General features: G+C 43.5%; 1 protein-coding gene across 8 annotated transcripts in view; it reads left to right on the forward strand.

The window, feature by feature from the left end:
* The window catches only part of FYN (FYN proto-oncogene, Src family tyrosine kinase), a 203,087-nt gene that overhangs the window by 84,629 nt on the left and 101,781 nt on the right, over positions 1 to 16,677 (forward strand). For 7 of the 8 annotated variants that reach the window (XM_053664772.1, XM_053664775.1, XM_053664770.1 and 4 more), the window contains one exon: positions 3,970 to 4,038. The gene's annotated coding sequence lies outside the window, so the exon portion shown is untranslated. Of the gene's footprint in view, positions 1 to 3,969; positions 4,039 to 15,224; positions 15,291 to 16,677 lie in introns of those variants that run through there. The other variant, XM_053664774.1, reaches the window with a different exon arrangement.

Consider the following 16,677-nt stretch of genomic DNA (forward strand, 5'->3'; position numbering starts at 1 on the left):
CAGACGAACCGGAAACACTACTGGGTCAGTTCCCCCAACCAAATGAGTCTCTGAACTGTTCCTCTGGTCTCTCAGTGCACTGACTTGTCTGGACTCTAGCATGGGTTGAACCTGGTGCCTGGGTTATGCTCCTCGTATAATGCTTTATGTAGGGATGTTTTCTAGCTGCAGATAATTGAAAACCCAACTCTAAGAGACCTGAAAAATAAGAAGTTTATTGGCAGTTCCATGATTCCGCAGACTTCAGAGTTGATCTGATGCAATCACCCCCCACTCTGCTTCTCTGTGTTCTGTCTTTGCGCTTCTTTCTGGGCCAGGTCTATCTTCAGGTGGGAGCAAGATAGCTATGGAAGTTCTAGGTGTCACATCCCGCACAACATTCAGGAGGGAATTTCTCCCAGAAGAATGTGGAGAAGCCCCCCACAAAACCTTCACATCTCATTTTCCTGAATTGGGTCACATGCCAGTTCTTGAACAAATCACTTGGAAGGGGGTTTCCCTTATATCAATGCATCTTAAAGTTTAGCATGCACACAGATCACCTGGAAATCTTATAAAATAGATTGTGATTCATTATGTTTGGGGTGGGGCCTCAGCTGAGGCTTCCCAGATGCTCCCAGGTGATGCTGATGTTGCTTGTTGACACACTGGAAAGCCTTAGACTATGTGGGTCCCCACCCTCCAGCTGGGGCTGCCACCTGCCCATGAGACACTGTGATTGAAGGAATACAGGCATCTGTTAGGAAGAAGGAGAGGGGAATGGCCCCATGCAGTTGGGAATTTATTAGAGATAACTTGTTCCCAGTGTGTAATCAGAATGTTCCCTTGCAACCAGGAGCCACACACAATAGTCTGTGATATGTATTAGATGCAAAAAGTACATGCAGTGTAATCTGTTTTATATAGGAGCACCTATAAACATTACTTATTTATGAGGGTGTATATATCATAATTCCTGAAATGGAAGATAAAACAGTCATGCTGCCCCCTTCATTATCGTTCGTCTATTTTTATTTAGTACCATATATCTAGTGTCTCAAAGGGAATAAATTCCAATGAAATAGCTTTAAATGTCCTTAAGAATGAAGAGACTATGCCAAGTCCAGCCTTTGTTCTCTGAGTATCTCATCAGTCTTGGTTACTAGGATGGGGGAGTACACCCCAATTATCATAAGAGTCACTCGACACGATGTAGGGCTTGAAAAATGTTGTCAATGGTGAATTTATGCCAAAACAAATGGTCGCAATGCCCTTATGAATGGTTTCAGTGGAGAATATCATTGTGTTCTCTTCATTTGAAAAGGAAGAACTGGTCTGTTATATTTTTGTTTTTCTTGGAAAAGATACACAGGAGTCCTGAGCTGCAGCTTTTCAGGAAAAAGACTGCTAAGACTGAAGGACTGATGTCCATCGTGAGGCTGATCCATTACAGACTCAGTGGAGTTCAGAGTGAACTATGCAGCCAGGTGTTTAGTAGACCTTCCTGATACAGTCACTTAGGTGGGGTTTCCATCTCCGACCTTATGTGCAAAGAAAACATCACTCAGGAGACGAGATGAAATTTCACTGCTTCATCTTCTGGGACCACCTGCCCTAGAACTACAGGCTCACGTATGTGAGAACAATAGGAAGCCATGGTAACTCTTAACTGGCCTTGCCCACATGAGTCACACAGTTACCTGTGCTTAGGAAATCACCAGCTGTTCTTTGTCTGCGCAAAGGTCCTGAAAGGTTAAGAGATTCTCAGACAGGCACTCCTTCCATCCATGAAGTGATAGAAGAACTGGTCTGTTCCGCAGAGATCTGTCAGTTAGCAGCATTGACTATGCATTTACTCTGTAAAGAGAAAAAGTAAAGGGAGAGAGTATTTTGTTGCCTAATTTCAGTACTTATACTCTAAGTGTGGAATGTTTAGGTGCCCCTTCCATATATTTAAGACCTGCTAAGCTGCCAAAGAGAAGTAAGGCAATGTTAATATTAGCCAAGCCTGTGTAGGATAAGCAAGATCGCACTGTTATTTACTGATTAATTCAAATAGTGCTGACCAAATGCCTTCCTACTGTGCCTGCTGTGAGGCAAGACATTATTAGCCATGGGAGGAATTTTAAAAATGGGAAAAAAATATGGCCTTCCCTTACAACTTAAAGACATACAACTTGAAAAACAGGAAATAATAAGTACATCTAAAGTGTCTATGTCTTTCCTGACTGGTGTGGCTCAATGGATTGAGTGCCAGCCTACGAGCCAAAGGGTCACTGGTTCGATTCCCAGTCAGGGTACATGCCTGGGTTATAGGCCAGGTCCCCAGTAGGGGGTGCATTAGAGGCAACCACACGTTGATGTTTCTGTCCCTCTCTTTCTGTCTTCTCCTCTCTAAAACAAATAAATCTTAAAAAAATAAAGTATCTATGTCAACTAATATAAAATTTTAAAAAATAAAATAAAGAGGGGTAAGGCAATCCCAAATTAGAAAAACCAAGATAGAAAGGGCTCAAGAGGTTGAACATTAAGCTAGATCTTAAAGTGGGGATACTTGACTTGGGATCCATGGATGTAACTCAGGGGGTCATGAACTTGGATGGGGAAAAATTCTCTCTTTCTTTTCATTAGCTCTTAGCTGAAATCTAACATCTCCTTCTATTGTGGAAGTAACATTAACCATTCATTGCCAATAGAAATTATGGGATTTTAATATTACATTGTAGTCAAAGATATCTCGAAATATCATTTATGCTCAACACTACTTCAAAATTAGTCATTATTAGACTTTTACTGAAACGTATTTAAATTTTGAAAGAAGTACATAATTTTGTTATATATTTCGATATCTATATATCAGTATACTTTTTCACTTCATGTGTTAACTTCAAGCATTTAAACACATTATTCTGAGAAACAGAATATCTCTAGATTGTTATGGCACAAAATTAGGTAAAGGGCCCCTGCCTTAGAGAATAGCTGGGCCTCCTACCAACAGTTAGGGGACAGAAGATATGGCTCAGACAGGACAGGTGACTGAGTGCCACAGCATTTGGTGGGATGATGTGGAGACAAAGCTAAGGTGAGCTGGAACCCCAGGCTAAAATTACCTCACAGATAGATTTGTAGGTAGTAGGAAGTAGTGGAAGGGGTTTCCACTGAGGCTTTAAGTTGTGTTCAAGAAGGATGCTTTGCAGAACCAGGAGAGTGGGATTGGAAGGGAAGAAACAGGAGGCCAGAGACCAGTTTCTGCCAGGACCGATGCCAGCCAGAGAGAGTAATGGTGCAAATGGAGAGAAGGCCGTGAGTTTCAGCGCGCCTGCAGGACTGGAAGGGCAGGCTTGGGCCAGGGTTTACAGTGAAGGTGAGCAAGGCCATGTAGGTCTCAGGCCTGAGTGACTAGGAGAGTGAAACTCACTCTTTGCCTTCACTGAGTGCTTACTTTGTGCCAGATGCTGTTTTAAGCCGTTCTCTGTCATTTAATGTCATTAAGTTTAGATCATGTAATCCTCATAACAACCCTCTGAGGTCAGTATGATGATCCCTATTTTTCAGATAAAAATAAAGTCTAGGAAAAAAAAAGATCAGGGTTTCACAGCCAGCAGAAGAGAAGGGGATGTGTTACTGAGGAATGGTTTGGGGGGAAAATATTATGAGTTCAACTTTAGATATTTTTGCATTGTTCTCCTGTCTTCAGTTATTATAAAGGGCTAAAAATTCAAATTAAGTATTTATAAGTACAGTTTCTGGCTTATTTTGTTGTCCAGATTTGTATTTATTTATTATTAGCGAGCATTGAGTTAATTTATGAGCTGGTTTCATCTTCGTGTGAAAAACAAAGAGGAATCTGGTGGTAAGACTTTGGTATATTGACAGGTGCCCAAAACAGGGAAGATGTATGGTATCCAGAGGGGAAACACAATATGTATGTATATACACAGAAAATGACTTCTTTACTGATGCATCTGTCCTTGTGGTATTGTTTTCCAGGACCACTCCAGCAGCTGTATTAGAAGACATGTGGTGTGTATAAAGTTTGCGTAGTTGGGGGAAATTTTGGTAAGTGGCGTTGTTCTGTTCTCTAACACCTTTCTTGTAAAGTGGCGTTCACAAAGGGAAGCCATGGTCTTGTTCTGTGCATCTTTGAATCTGCACCAAACTTAGACAGAGTACAATTTTATAATTAAATGCGACATTTGATTGGTGTTTGCTGACAGTATGACTTTTTTCTTGTTATTGCTGATGTTATTAAGCAGGATGGGGTTTTCTAAGACTTAAGAAGTCTAGATTTAGGAAAGCTGCTGGTTGCAGGGTAAAGAATGCTCTTGACAGTTTAGCTTATGTTCTAAGTCAACCATAGAATATGAGTAATAAACTTGCAGACCAAAAGAGGGAAATAAAATGCAAAGTCTAAAGCAGAGAGATCTTCATGGCCTCTGCATTGAAATGAGAGAGAAACAGGCAGTTAGCAGCTTGGGGAATGGGAAAGTAAAGGGACTTAAGAATCCAGCATGCCTGCGAGCCAGCTTACAAGACAGCATAACAGTGGCCTAGGTCACTTAGTTCAGCAAGCACCCAGAAGTCAGGAATATTGCTAGGAATATTGCTAGGAATAGTAAAAAGGAGAGTCTTTGGGTTTGGGAGACCTGGGTTCAAATTTAAGTTCTACACTTACTGGTTGTTGCATAACTTCTCAGAGCCTCGGTTTCCTCGTCTGTGAAGTGAGACTTACAATGTTACCTACTTCATAAGGTGATTGTGAGAGTAAAATGAACAAGGTAGTGCTTCAGCATAGTAGATACTCAGTAAAGCAGGTATTATTGGTAACAGAACAGGCTTGTTTGGACACTGGACATTTGCCACTGAGGTCAAGCCACTAAAAGGTGCTCATATCTCCCAGCAGAGGGGCTGCTGGGGATTGGCTGGTTGTGCCCCATTTGCTGTCACAGGGGACTTGACTTGGTCACCACAGTCCCTCCTCCAGCACCCACTCCATGACAAGCTGTGGGTCCAAGGCGTTTGTCTTCTCTAACCCTGTCCGCTCATTCTTAGGCAAACTCAGCTCATTTAACTTCCCTTCCTGCCCCCTGTAGAGCCAATTGCAGTCACATTGTTGGAGCTTTGTTCAGTTTTGGAGTTAATATTATTTTTAAACCAAAATAACAACAAAAGAAAGAAGGGTTGGGAGTAGATGGTACCCTTGGTTTGGACCTCAGTTACCAAGTTCAGGCTTTCATTTCCAAGCGTGTCTTTTTGGGGGGGTGGGGAGGAGTCTATGTTTATTATGTAGCTCTCTCAGAGATCCCATTATTGGACTGATTTTTTTGAGCTTTGACTAAAAGAATTTGCCTTTGGAATGGAGCCTTTTCCTGTGGTTGGGGAAAATGAAACTTATCACTGTAGATGGGCCAATATTTATAATATCAGGTGTTCATATGACGACCCCCTAGTTTCATGGAATCAGAGGTATGGACCCGACCTCAGGGTTTGTCTGGCCCAATCTTCCACTAGCTAAACAAGTCTCTTCCACAGTATCCCCGTAGAGGGAAATTCACATTTTCTCAGAGATGAGCCTACTATGCCCCAAGCCACTTGTTCCAATTAAGAAAACAAGTGGGGGCACGGGAAAATTTTAGGGGGTGAGGAAATTGTTCCAGATCTTGACTGTGGTGGTCTTTATACAACTGTACACATTTGTGAAAAGTCACAGAACTATACGATAAAAAGGGTAAATTTTGCTGTACGTTAATTAAACCTTAAATAAAAGAAAAAATACAAGCAGTTAGACAAATAACTGGGCATTTGGCTCAAATTGTTCAAAAGAAAGTGGAAGGGTGGGGAGGGGAAGCAATCTAGTCCTTACGTGGAACGATAGTGTGAACTCCGAAGGACAGAGACTGGTCTTCTTCCTCCCTGTCGTCTCAGTGCCTGGCACCTGGAAGGCCTGTGATAACTATTTATTGAGCTACCTACTGCTCTCAGTCACTTTCTAAGCAAATGAGACAAGTCCATTCACTTTCCCACACACCAGCTCACCAGATATTTTAGATGATCTCCTTCCTCATTCACCTTTTCTTCTCTGGACTGGACCTACCATTGTCCTTTCGTTGGCTCTTTGTCTTCCAGTGTTATTTTCTTGTCTCCCCCCACCCTGCAGCTGTCCTTGAGGAAGTGTCTGCTTTATCACGTCCTTTTTCACAATTGGCACAGCTTTAAAATGCTGCCTCTGGAATGGTCTGGCCCTGGAGGAGTACAGTGGGCCATCGATTCTGTGTATGATGTTCATAGACACCAACCCAAATCTTCTTCCTTCATAACCAGTCCTGAGTGCCTGGTAATAGATTGTGAAGGATTTCTTAAGAGTAGTCTTCTAAGAATGGAGCTCCCCAAAGTAGGGAGGATAGCATCCAGGAGATCAGGTTGCAGAGTCATCCTTTTAAATGTCTTGACTGAAATGAGGTCACGCCACCCTTATTTTGAGACAGCAGTAGTGCTGTTTATAAATCTCTTGGGTAGTAGGGTGTCACAGATCCTGATTCTTCATTATGAGTCATAGGAAGTTTGAAATTCTTAAAACTAAAACTTGCGCATGCCTTGAAAATCTGGACGTATATTTTTCCTGGCCATGCGAGGGGAAATACATAAATACACAAATATAGTGAGAGCAGTGGTTTTCAGTCCAAGGCAATTTGGTCCCCCCAGAAGACATAGGGGAATATCGGAAGACATTTCTAATGGTCACAACTTGGGCAGTGTGCACACTGGCTGCCAGTGGGTAGGGGCCAGGGATGCTGCTAAAAGTCCTACAATGTACAGGACAGCGCTGAACGCACAGACAGAGAGATCCAACCCAAGATCTAATTTTGAGGCTGAGAAACCTCATATAGAAGTAATTTTAAAAATTTCATGTCTAAATTACTCATTATTTTGAAGGTTTAAAATTTTAAATATTTTTACATTTAGCTATACGTATATAACTAGAAAACATTAAAAAGTTTGTTCAAAGAATCATAGGTCTAAAAGGGCTCCAAAGAAGCCATCTCCTACATTAACTCTGACTCCAGGCAAAAAAAAAAAAAAAAAGATCTAAATGAAATTCAGACAGATAGGTGTCTGAAGGCTCATGCTGACAACTGGCAACTAAAGCAAAAAGCAAGGGTCACACATGATCCCAGTATTCACACAGGAGAGATGATCTTGCATTTTAAATTTTAACTCTAGCTTCTTCACATGTGTTTGTCTTTAGGTGACCCCTGAGATAAAATGGCATTTCAATCTGGGCTAATCCTTCCTTCTGAACCAAGGATAGCGATTCTAGCACGATAAAAATGTGCTTAGGGAGGAGAGAGATCTCATTACAGATGATTGAGGTTGGGTATTTTGGTGCACATGGCTGTATGTTTGCATCAATTTCCTAGTGACACCACAAGTCGTTCAGAGCCTTCGTAGCCCAGTATGGCTACGTGTGCTGAAGCAGGGGGACTAAAGCAACATATGTGAAGTTGTGACATAGGACAATCCACTTGAAAAGACTTTAATTATAGGGCCTATTTTGAGAGGATAACTGTGCTGTTTGTGAGATATATTTTGGAATCCACTAACCTAGCTTCAAGACCAGTAATATCTTCCCAGAAAGGGTGTGGTGTATGCTTGCAGACCTAAATGTTTTCCTACCAAAAGCTTTGGGGCAATATCCTTTCAACTTTACTTCCCTTCATTTTTCTTTTCCTGATAATCTTTCTTCTTTCGAGAGTGGTATGAAAATGCACTGTGGAAAGCTGGAAAAGAATAAAAGATCTCATTTCAAGATGGCCAAGCCCAGAGATTTAGGGACTTAAATGTTATCAGTCTGCTGTTTTTAAGGTGAATAGAATTTGGAGAATGTACCAAAGCTGAATAGTAAGCAGAGTCAAACGTGACTATAAAAATACTTTGTTGACACTAAATATTTGAGTGTATCTGTAGAAAAACACATATTTACAGCTGTTTGATTCCAGAACCCCTTTTGCAATCCCTGGGCAACTCCCATGGGTCAGTTCCATGTTCTTTCAGAAAGGCTATAACCTAGAATGGGTATCTGCTTTCACTTTTGTTCTTCAAGACTAGTACCCTTGACCTGCTCTGCTTCTGGGGGCCTCCCTCATTTCCCTGCGGATTCCTGAGTCCATGGCCTTAAAGAGGGTCAGACTTTCTGCCCAGTCAGCACATCCTAGTCCTCATTTAAAAGTGAATGCTAAAGGAGAAATTAGATCAGCAGAACAAAATTAGCTTCTCATTTACACTGTGTGCAGGGAAGGGGGACGCTGGGGGCAGTTAGAGTGCAGAGGAACACACATAAATAAGAACAAGCCATTTCGTAACCCAAAAGCCCAACCAGACCTAAGGACACAGAAGCACTTTTGCCTAAATTCTGAGCTCATGAAGGCAACAAAATGAGAGCCAGAATGTTCCATGAAGGGAAGTTGAGAAGCCCTGGGGAGGTGTTGGTGTTTGCCCAGAGGCAGTCTGCAGCCCCTCTGCCTCTGAATCACCCAGAGAGCTCGTTGAGAAGTGCAGGTCCCTGGGCCTTCTCTAGACAGACAGAAGCTGGATTCCTGCTGCAGGTGTGTGTCTTCATGCTTAAGGCTTTTACGCACACTAACGTGTGCCACTCACTGCTCCAGCCTTCACTCTCAGCTTTGTCCAGTTGCAGATGAGGTTGTATGCAACAGTCCTGCCCAGCCTCTAAGTCTCCCTTCTATGAGCATTGCTGGAAAATGTCAGTTGCAGATGAGTCCATCATTTTTTAAGTCAGACCTCTGTGTGCTGCTCCCTGCTGTGGTGTGCATGAGAGAGTATTCTGTCACCTGGTTCTCTTGATCCCTGAAGTAATTCCTTGTCCATTCCAGGCTAGTTTTGGTACCATCCTAACCCACATTCTTGGAAGCTACTTTGAGACTGCCATTCTACTTGTCAGCTCCAATAGCCCATTTATCTGCCCATCAGCTTTCACTCTAAAATTCACACTGCAGTGTGGCTCTTATCTGCAGCAACACTTATAAACCAAAATTTCCCACTTACAGAGGGGAAGTGTTTTCAGAATAAGTGGCTGTTTGTGGTAGCACATGACTGGACAGCTGACACTGGAAAAGATCCTGCCTGGGTTGCAGGTGGTTGGACCACCCCTGCCTCTGACCGGCAGGCTGCCTATGTGAATGTGTATTATGATATCACTTGCATAGCGAGTTTAAGTTTATAAGGAGATGTGGCATATTCACTCCTCCCAAACCACTTCTTGAGTGGTGGAACAGGTATTATTCCCAGATAAAATCTTAGGCTCAGAGAACGTAGCCTATATCTAAGGCAGGGGGTGTTTGAGAGTGTGGGGCGTTTATTCTCTCAAAGACTGGAGGTGGGGTTGGCATGTAGTGAGATGGGAAGTGGGCGGAGATGGTTAATGTTGCAGTGCTGGGTCAGTCCTGCCCAGTGAGAGTTGTCCCCAGCACAGGACACAGTGAATTTTGTGCTTCTACTGAGAAACACTGTTCTGAGGTTGTGCAGCTGATGTGCAGTAGCGCTTGACATGCAGGAGAGCCAGATTCATAGCTGTTTTCTCTGAATCCAGGCCCTTTATGGCCCTCTCCGTGTTAAAGGCATCCCAGAATTCATTTCCACTTCGTCAGGAGCTCTGAGGCATTGCAGTTGAACTCGGAATGGCTGTTGTGTGGGTTATGCTGGACTGCTCTCTGCACCAGAACTCAGACTGAGCACACTGCATGTGGAAAGAGCCTCTAAAACCTCAGTGGCCGCTGCCCAGCACCCTGTACCTGTCATTCCTCTGTCAGCACCCAGTGCAGGTGGAGAGAGAGTGCCGTCCTTGGAGAAGATCAAAGCCTGAGAGAATGCCCACCCACAGCCTTTGATCCAGTCTCACTGGCTTAAAAACAATTCAGAGAGTGAATTAGGTGTCAGTTTCAGGAGGTTTTGATATGATATCTTTGGCCTCATACCTACCTGGTCGACTTCTACGCCTACTGTTGGAGCTTTGTTTAAAGTTCGGTTTTGATGTCAGGCAGCAAAGAAGCCAAGACAGAGCCTACCTCAGTTTGAATGAGCACACGTGAAATTTTTTAAAGTGGTAAAAATAAAAATGTATGGAATGAAAAGGCATACAGTGAAGCTGACCTGAATATAAATATAAATGTTGAGGTGATAACAAAAAGGGGAAGTGTGATACTATTGGATCTGGCTGTTTATTCTTCTTTCTTTTCTTTTCTTTTTTTTTTTTTAAATTTTTCTCCCAGTTTCTTACCCAAGTTTTTATTTTGAAAAATTTCAAACCTGCTAGTTGGGAGAATGGTAAATCCAACACCTATATGTCCTTTTCCTGGATTCACCAACAGTTTTAATTTGCCACATTTGCTTTGTTTATGTCTTCTTCTAATGTTATGCATATACTACATATTACAATTGTATAAATTTTTGCAGCACCATTTGAAAGTTGCAAACATCTTGACACTTTAACTCTAAATATTTTATTACATATCTCCTGAGAATGAGATTCTTTTACATAATAATAATTTTATCATACCTAAGAAATTTAACAGTAATTTTATAATATACTATCGAGTCCTTATTCAGACTTTCTTCATTGTTCCCAGCTGGTTGTGGTATAGAATGTTCTACATTCTGGGACTGTCTGTCTCTTCATGATGTCAACTTGCTCTGTGCTTCCTGAAAATTGTTTTATCAGAAAGCTTGTTGTTAGATGCAGGTCTAATGTCTTTTGACAAGAATATACTTCATGGGCAGCATTGTACACTTGATATTAAGTAACATCAGGAAATGGATAATGTTAATTTATCCCACCATCTACTAGGGAGGACCCCAGCAAAATCAGAATTATCTTCTGGAGGGCGAGGCCCCTTGCGGTACAGGCTTCCCCCACTAGGTGAATGTTCTAGGAATCCATCCGTATTGGTGTACTAGCTGGCATGTTGTGAGAGGCTGTGTTTGGCTTCAGTGGATTTTTTTGAAGACTCTTTCAGTGTGTTCGCCCATTTCATAATGGGTGATTTCTGAGTGTACTCGCCCACACCATGCTGAGTGTTCAGCAGTTTTTGACCAAAAATGGCCAGACCCCCATGCCTCAATCATTATTACGTTGGAATAGTGTCTGATGTTTTTTACCTTTTGCATCTCTTCCTCAGTTATGTACAGTGAATGATCTAGGCCTTCTTATTTTTTTAAACAATGACTTTTTAGTTACATCTCCATGGTCAGCTAAATTTTGTTGTCATAATAGATTATGCCAAACATTTTTTTTTCTTGCCTTTGGGATAAGAAGGAGTCACTTTAACAGAGCATTTACTACACACCAGGTACCACATGGGATCCTTGCCTGTAGAAATTTTTTTCCACTTTCTTCCCACACAACAACTCAAACCAGTGAGCAAAATACTTGTCCAAGGTCCCACAGCTCCTGTGGTAGAGCTAAAATGGATCCAGAGTGTCAGGCTCAGAGCTAGGGTTTTTCTGCTCTTCCACGTTCCGTCTGATCCCCAGCCCTGGCTCTGTCTCCCACCGTACAGTTCCTGCCTTAGACAAATGCCTACATGACTGGGTAGGTCCATAAACAAGGCAAGTCAAGGGGGTGCAGCCAGAGAAACAGCCACACACACCTGGAAGGGGCAGGTGCTACTGGGCCTCAGGCGGTGTGGGCCCAGCCCTGTCAGAAATCTTGACCGTGTCAACGGTTCCAACTCCTTGCTGTTGGTGGCTCACAGGTACTATTGTCACGCTCCTCAGCCAGGTCGCCACATTTCAGCAGCCACACTGCTGCCGGCGCAGGCCACTTTGAGTCAGCCGAGGCTTTGTTTCAAGATGGAGTCCATGGCTTGTCTGTCTGTTCTTAACTTTCTGTTTTAAACAGAAATTAATGTTCTTGAGATTTGATTTGATGAGTGTTTGATTTTTGAAGAGAAGGAAAGTTAGGTTTCAGGGAGGTAGTACTTAACTGGCACATTATCATAAAACCTGGGATTTATTAATTAGAAGGTTCATGGCACAATAGCAGATAGTCATCTGAGGCTTTGGAAGAAAATGAATATATCTCCCTCTGAATATCATCTGTAGGATTTTCCTCTTTCTGAGTTGTTCTCTGATGTCGTAAGAAGGGGATGAAATCTGTCTGATTAGCCCATCTCGCACTCCTCGTTCTTTGTGCGTATTTCACTGTATTAGTGAGTCACCGAAGAGTCCACAGGCTTGTTCCCATGAGAGGAACGAGCAGAAGTGACACAGACCAGTGGCAGTGCTTCCCGGGATGGGCCTCAGTTGGCGCTGTGCTGGCCGAGGACGAAGACCTATTAGGTTAATTCTAATTGTCTTTAGCAGAATTCTTGAATTTGGAGTGATGGAGAAGGGCTGCAGGGCAAGGCCTCTGCTCTGACTCTGGATGCAGGAATTTAGTCCTGCCCCCCCATTTCAGAGGCTAACAACTCGAGGCACAGAGAAGCTGAGTTGGGCCTAGGTCAGACCTGATTAGCCTGGGCCTCTCGGATAATCACTTTTCCTAAAGCTAAAGATTTGAGTCAACGAGCTCTAACTGTAATGCTTCACCCTGGCATGTCATTTATTGTCCACATTGCTTCTCATAAGTAACATGATGGAAAGTGCGGTTTCTCACTTTCCTGCCAGTAGAAAGGTTCTCACCCAGTAGTGAACCTGCCACGTGGGGGACATTTGCAAACCACACAAGTCCCGGCCTTGCTGCCACTTCACCGCCCACCTCACGGGGAGAGTACACAGAGGGGCCTCCCTAACCCTGCGCTGCAACCTCACTGTCATCACCTCTTACTTCCTCAGAGCTTTCTTGTCACCTTTTTTTTAAAGTGACATCTTTTTTAAACACCGGGTTCCCTTTTTTCTTCCTTGGCAAATCCAGTGACCAATTCATATTTTTAACAGTTCGTTGTTTTATTACGGAAGTTCAAATTTACAGACAGTCGACAGTACAGCATCATGGACCCCCATGGACCCCTCCCTCAGCTCCAACAATTACTGCCATCCTGCCATCTCGTGCCATCTGTGCCTGCATTCTTTTTTGACTGATTCAAATTTGTTTCATAGATGAGACGGGGAGAGCGCAGTTTGTGAACTAAAAATCGGTCACCTGTCCTTCCAGGTTCTTCCCCACACCTTCCTGTGTTTAATCCTCACAGCACCCCATGCACTGTCACCCACATTCTGTGACTTTGGGAACTGAAGCGCCAAGAAATTACATACCTGCCCACAGTGCCCAGCTCATAAGCACCCAGCGAGGGGTTCACCCCGGAGTTGTTTAAACACCGTGCTTTTTCCCTGAAGCTGCACTTTTAGAAAAGTAACTACCATAAAAAAAATGTGTAGTTAAAATTTCTTACAATATGAATAGATGGATAGGTACGTGATAAAGCAAATATGGTATAATGTTAATGTTAGAAGTTAAGTAGTAGTATATTGATGTTCAGTGTAAAATTATTAAAACTTTTTTTTGAAGTTTTTCACCATAAAATGTTGGGGGAGGGGAATCCCAGGAGAAGCAAACTTTGTCTTAACCATTGAACAGTAGACAAAACACACAAGCTACTTTCAGATACCTATTCTATTGGTATCTGCTCCAAAGAGATAGATTTGAGACTTGGTTGAATTTTAATCTTAAAAATAGCAAGCCAGGGATAGAAATTGCATGATGTACCACATCAACATTAACCAGTGCGGTCTTAGAAAACTCAGAAAACCAGTTGCAAAAGCAGAGCCTCTGCCAGGGTGGCCCCTCAACTGTGGAGAGCTCAGGAAGCTTCCTCGTTCTCGCTATTCATGAAAGACCAGAACTGGTTTTGATAATGCACAATTCTCTTTTCCAGTTCCAGCCACTTAGGAGGGCCTCCATCATTTTTACCCAGTGGACATTTTGCATACATGCAGCCTACATGTTCAAGACATTTCTTTGTGCGGAAGGGCACAGTCATTTTTTAAATTATTCTTGTTTATTCTAGTTGTCCCAATTTTCCCCCTTTGCCTCCCTCTGCGCAGCCCACGCCCCACTTCCACAGTCTATCCCCACACCGCTGTCCATGTCCATGGGTCGTTCATGCATGTTCTTTGACTGGTCCGTTCCCCTTGTTTTAAACGCTGCATCATAAACATAGACCACCCACACTACCCAATCACTTAATGCAGACTCTGCTTTGAGGTGGAGCTGGCCTGGTCGGGAACAGCTGAGCAGCCTGCTGTGTTGGGAGTACTGGTTGGAGGCAAACGTACCCTGTCCAGGGGATTCCACGCATTTTGTTACTGATGGTACAAGGAGACCCTGGGTGGGCAACCAACAGGCTCCTCTGCCACTCTTGCAGAGAGCCCTGTGTGTCCCAGTAGCCCAAGCTTGGCTGCCATTGGTATTACCCAGCCTGCCCTTCAGTGCTTGAGGCCAAGTACTCCTGGCCCAAGGATAGCTGTACCCTTCTAGCTTTAGCTTTCTGTGGAGGAGGAAGCTGCTTAGGCATACAAAAGCTACTTCTCCAGAATCTTCCAGGGTCCCCACAAACTGCAAAACTAGGGCCACACCAGGAAATCAAGAAGTTTCCAGTAACAATCACTGATTTCTAAAACTCTGAATCTTGGGGCCTGTGTCACTCGCTGGTGTCCATACCATTATGCTGTTCTCCTTTCCCTGTACCTGGCGCAGAATGGAAAGCCTCAAGAGATACCTGTATCCTGAGTTAATTACTCAAGAGGCAGCTTCCTTCATCCAGTGTCCAGGTATTATAGGCTAGAAGAGCAGGCTTTGGACATGAATCCCAACTTCACCATTACTGACTGTGACACTTGAGGAAATTTGCTTAATTTCTGTGAGACCAGCTCATACAATTATTATAAGGTTTGAATTCAGATAAAGTATGCAAAGTCACCCAGCATAGTCTTGGGCCCATAGCAAGTGCCACCGACTTTGGTTTCCCTTTCTGTCGTATGTGTGATATGTTGTAGGTATGAAATGAGGGCTCACATCCCTGCCTGAGGCTGGAGGTGTGAACACATCTTGTCTCTTGGCATCTGTGCACCACAGTTTCATCATCTGAAAAATGGACTGCCTGTTATTCAAGAAGTTGTGATTAAAAAAAAAAAATTATACTATCTGATTACTCCTTCAGGCACTTCCTCAGGAAGGTCCTAAGCATGGGGCAGCCCGGAAAGGGTGAGGCTGGGAGCAGGCTGGAGACTGTGGAATTGGTGAGATTAAAGTAGGGAGGAGGGCCCAGGAGAAATGATCAAAATGAGACCAGGATCAAAAGGTTGGTATTTCTAAAAACAAAGGTTGTTGCTTGGGCATTTAGCCAGGGGCGGGCCCCAAGGGAGACTGCATTACACCACACTAGGGGGTGTGGGTGCCTGTGCTTCCAGCCAGTTCCCACAGGAAACCTAACTGCAGCCTGGGCCCCTTGTGCCTCCCTGCCCGGGGGAGGCTGCTGGCTGCTTCTGCCGACAAGTAGACCACTGTAGCACTGCTGCCCACGCCTGCTGCTGCCACTGCTGCCGCCTTCCCCGAGAATGATTTCCGTTATTATTTCATGTGGTCTAGAAACCAGGAGAGATTGTTTGCTCCGTTTTGCATAAGAAACATTAAAACTGTTGTTCGGTTTGCAGTTCAGCTTTGTTAGGGGACCTTCTGTCCCTGCCTGCTGCAGCCATTCAGGCACTTGAGAAGCATTTCCTTTCTTCCCCGCAGCTGCCAGGAGCCCAGTAGTTGGGCCTCCTTAAATGCAAGCAGATGGAAGCGAGCAGGAGTGTGGAGGCAATTAGAGTATTTCTTTCTTCAAGCAGTGCGGGTTTGCTCCTTTTGGGTGTATGGCTGTTCTTGCTCATTTTATTTTCCATTTAGGTTTTGTCAGGCTGTCAGCTTGTCTTCTCAGGGTGTATTTCACTGCTGGTTGCGGGAGTGTGCAAAATGGGGCTACTTGGTTGATTACTGTTTGGAATCAGATTTTTCACACATAGTCACTGATGATGATGGAACTCATATTTGTAAAATACTCTGCAGCGTAAAGGGTGCTTTCGAGTACATCACTGTCTCATTTGGTTGGAGCAAAGGCTCAGGAAAAAAAATGAAGGCTCTTCTTACTCTGCTAGAGTCTGAGTTTTCCCTTGTCTTCACATCATCCCTAGTCAAACCACAAAGGAGGGGTAATAGAAAGAAAACTGCAGCCTTCTGCTGTGTTCATTTTTCTTTCTCATTTCAGTCAACCAGTTCAGTATTTTCCAAGCACTTTATGAGCACACTACAGGATTCTCTGGTGATGTTTGAATAATTGTAGGAGATGACCTTTCCCATCAAGGAGTTTCCAATCTAGTAAGGGACACGAGACCTCCAACTCAGAGTTTAAGTAACAGTGCTGATCAGGCAGAAGGCACTCACCTGTTGAATGATTGTATAAGGAAATGAATGGATGATGTAAACCCCCAAAGTCTTGAAAAGCAAGGAGAAGAACTAGGAAGGAATTGAAAGGTGCACAGTCCTCAGTGGGAACAGGCACAGAGGGTCAGGGTGCCTGGGAATCATGAAGCGAGATGAACAGGTACCCTTGTGGATTGTCTGTCAGTGATTTTTGCCATTCGCTAGTGAAGCTAAATGCGAGCTGACAGTGTTACAGGAAACGATATCAACATAGGCTGAGAAGAATG

The sequence above is a fragment of the Artibeus jamaicensis genome, unplaced genomic scaffold (genome assembly GCF_021234435.1).
Source record: "Artibeus jamaicensis isolate MK-2021 breed Jamaican fruit bat unplaced genomic scaffold, CSHL_Jam_final contig_387, whole genome shotgun sequence".
NCBI lineage: Eukaryota > Metazoa > Chordata > Mammalia > Chiroptera > Phyllostomidae > Artibeus > Artibeus jamaicensis.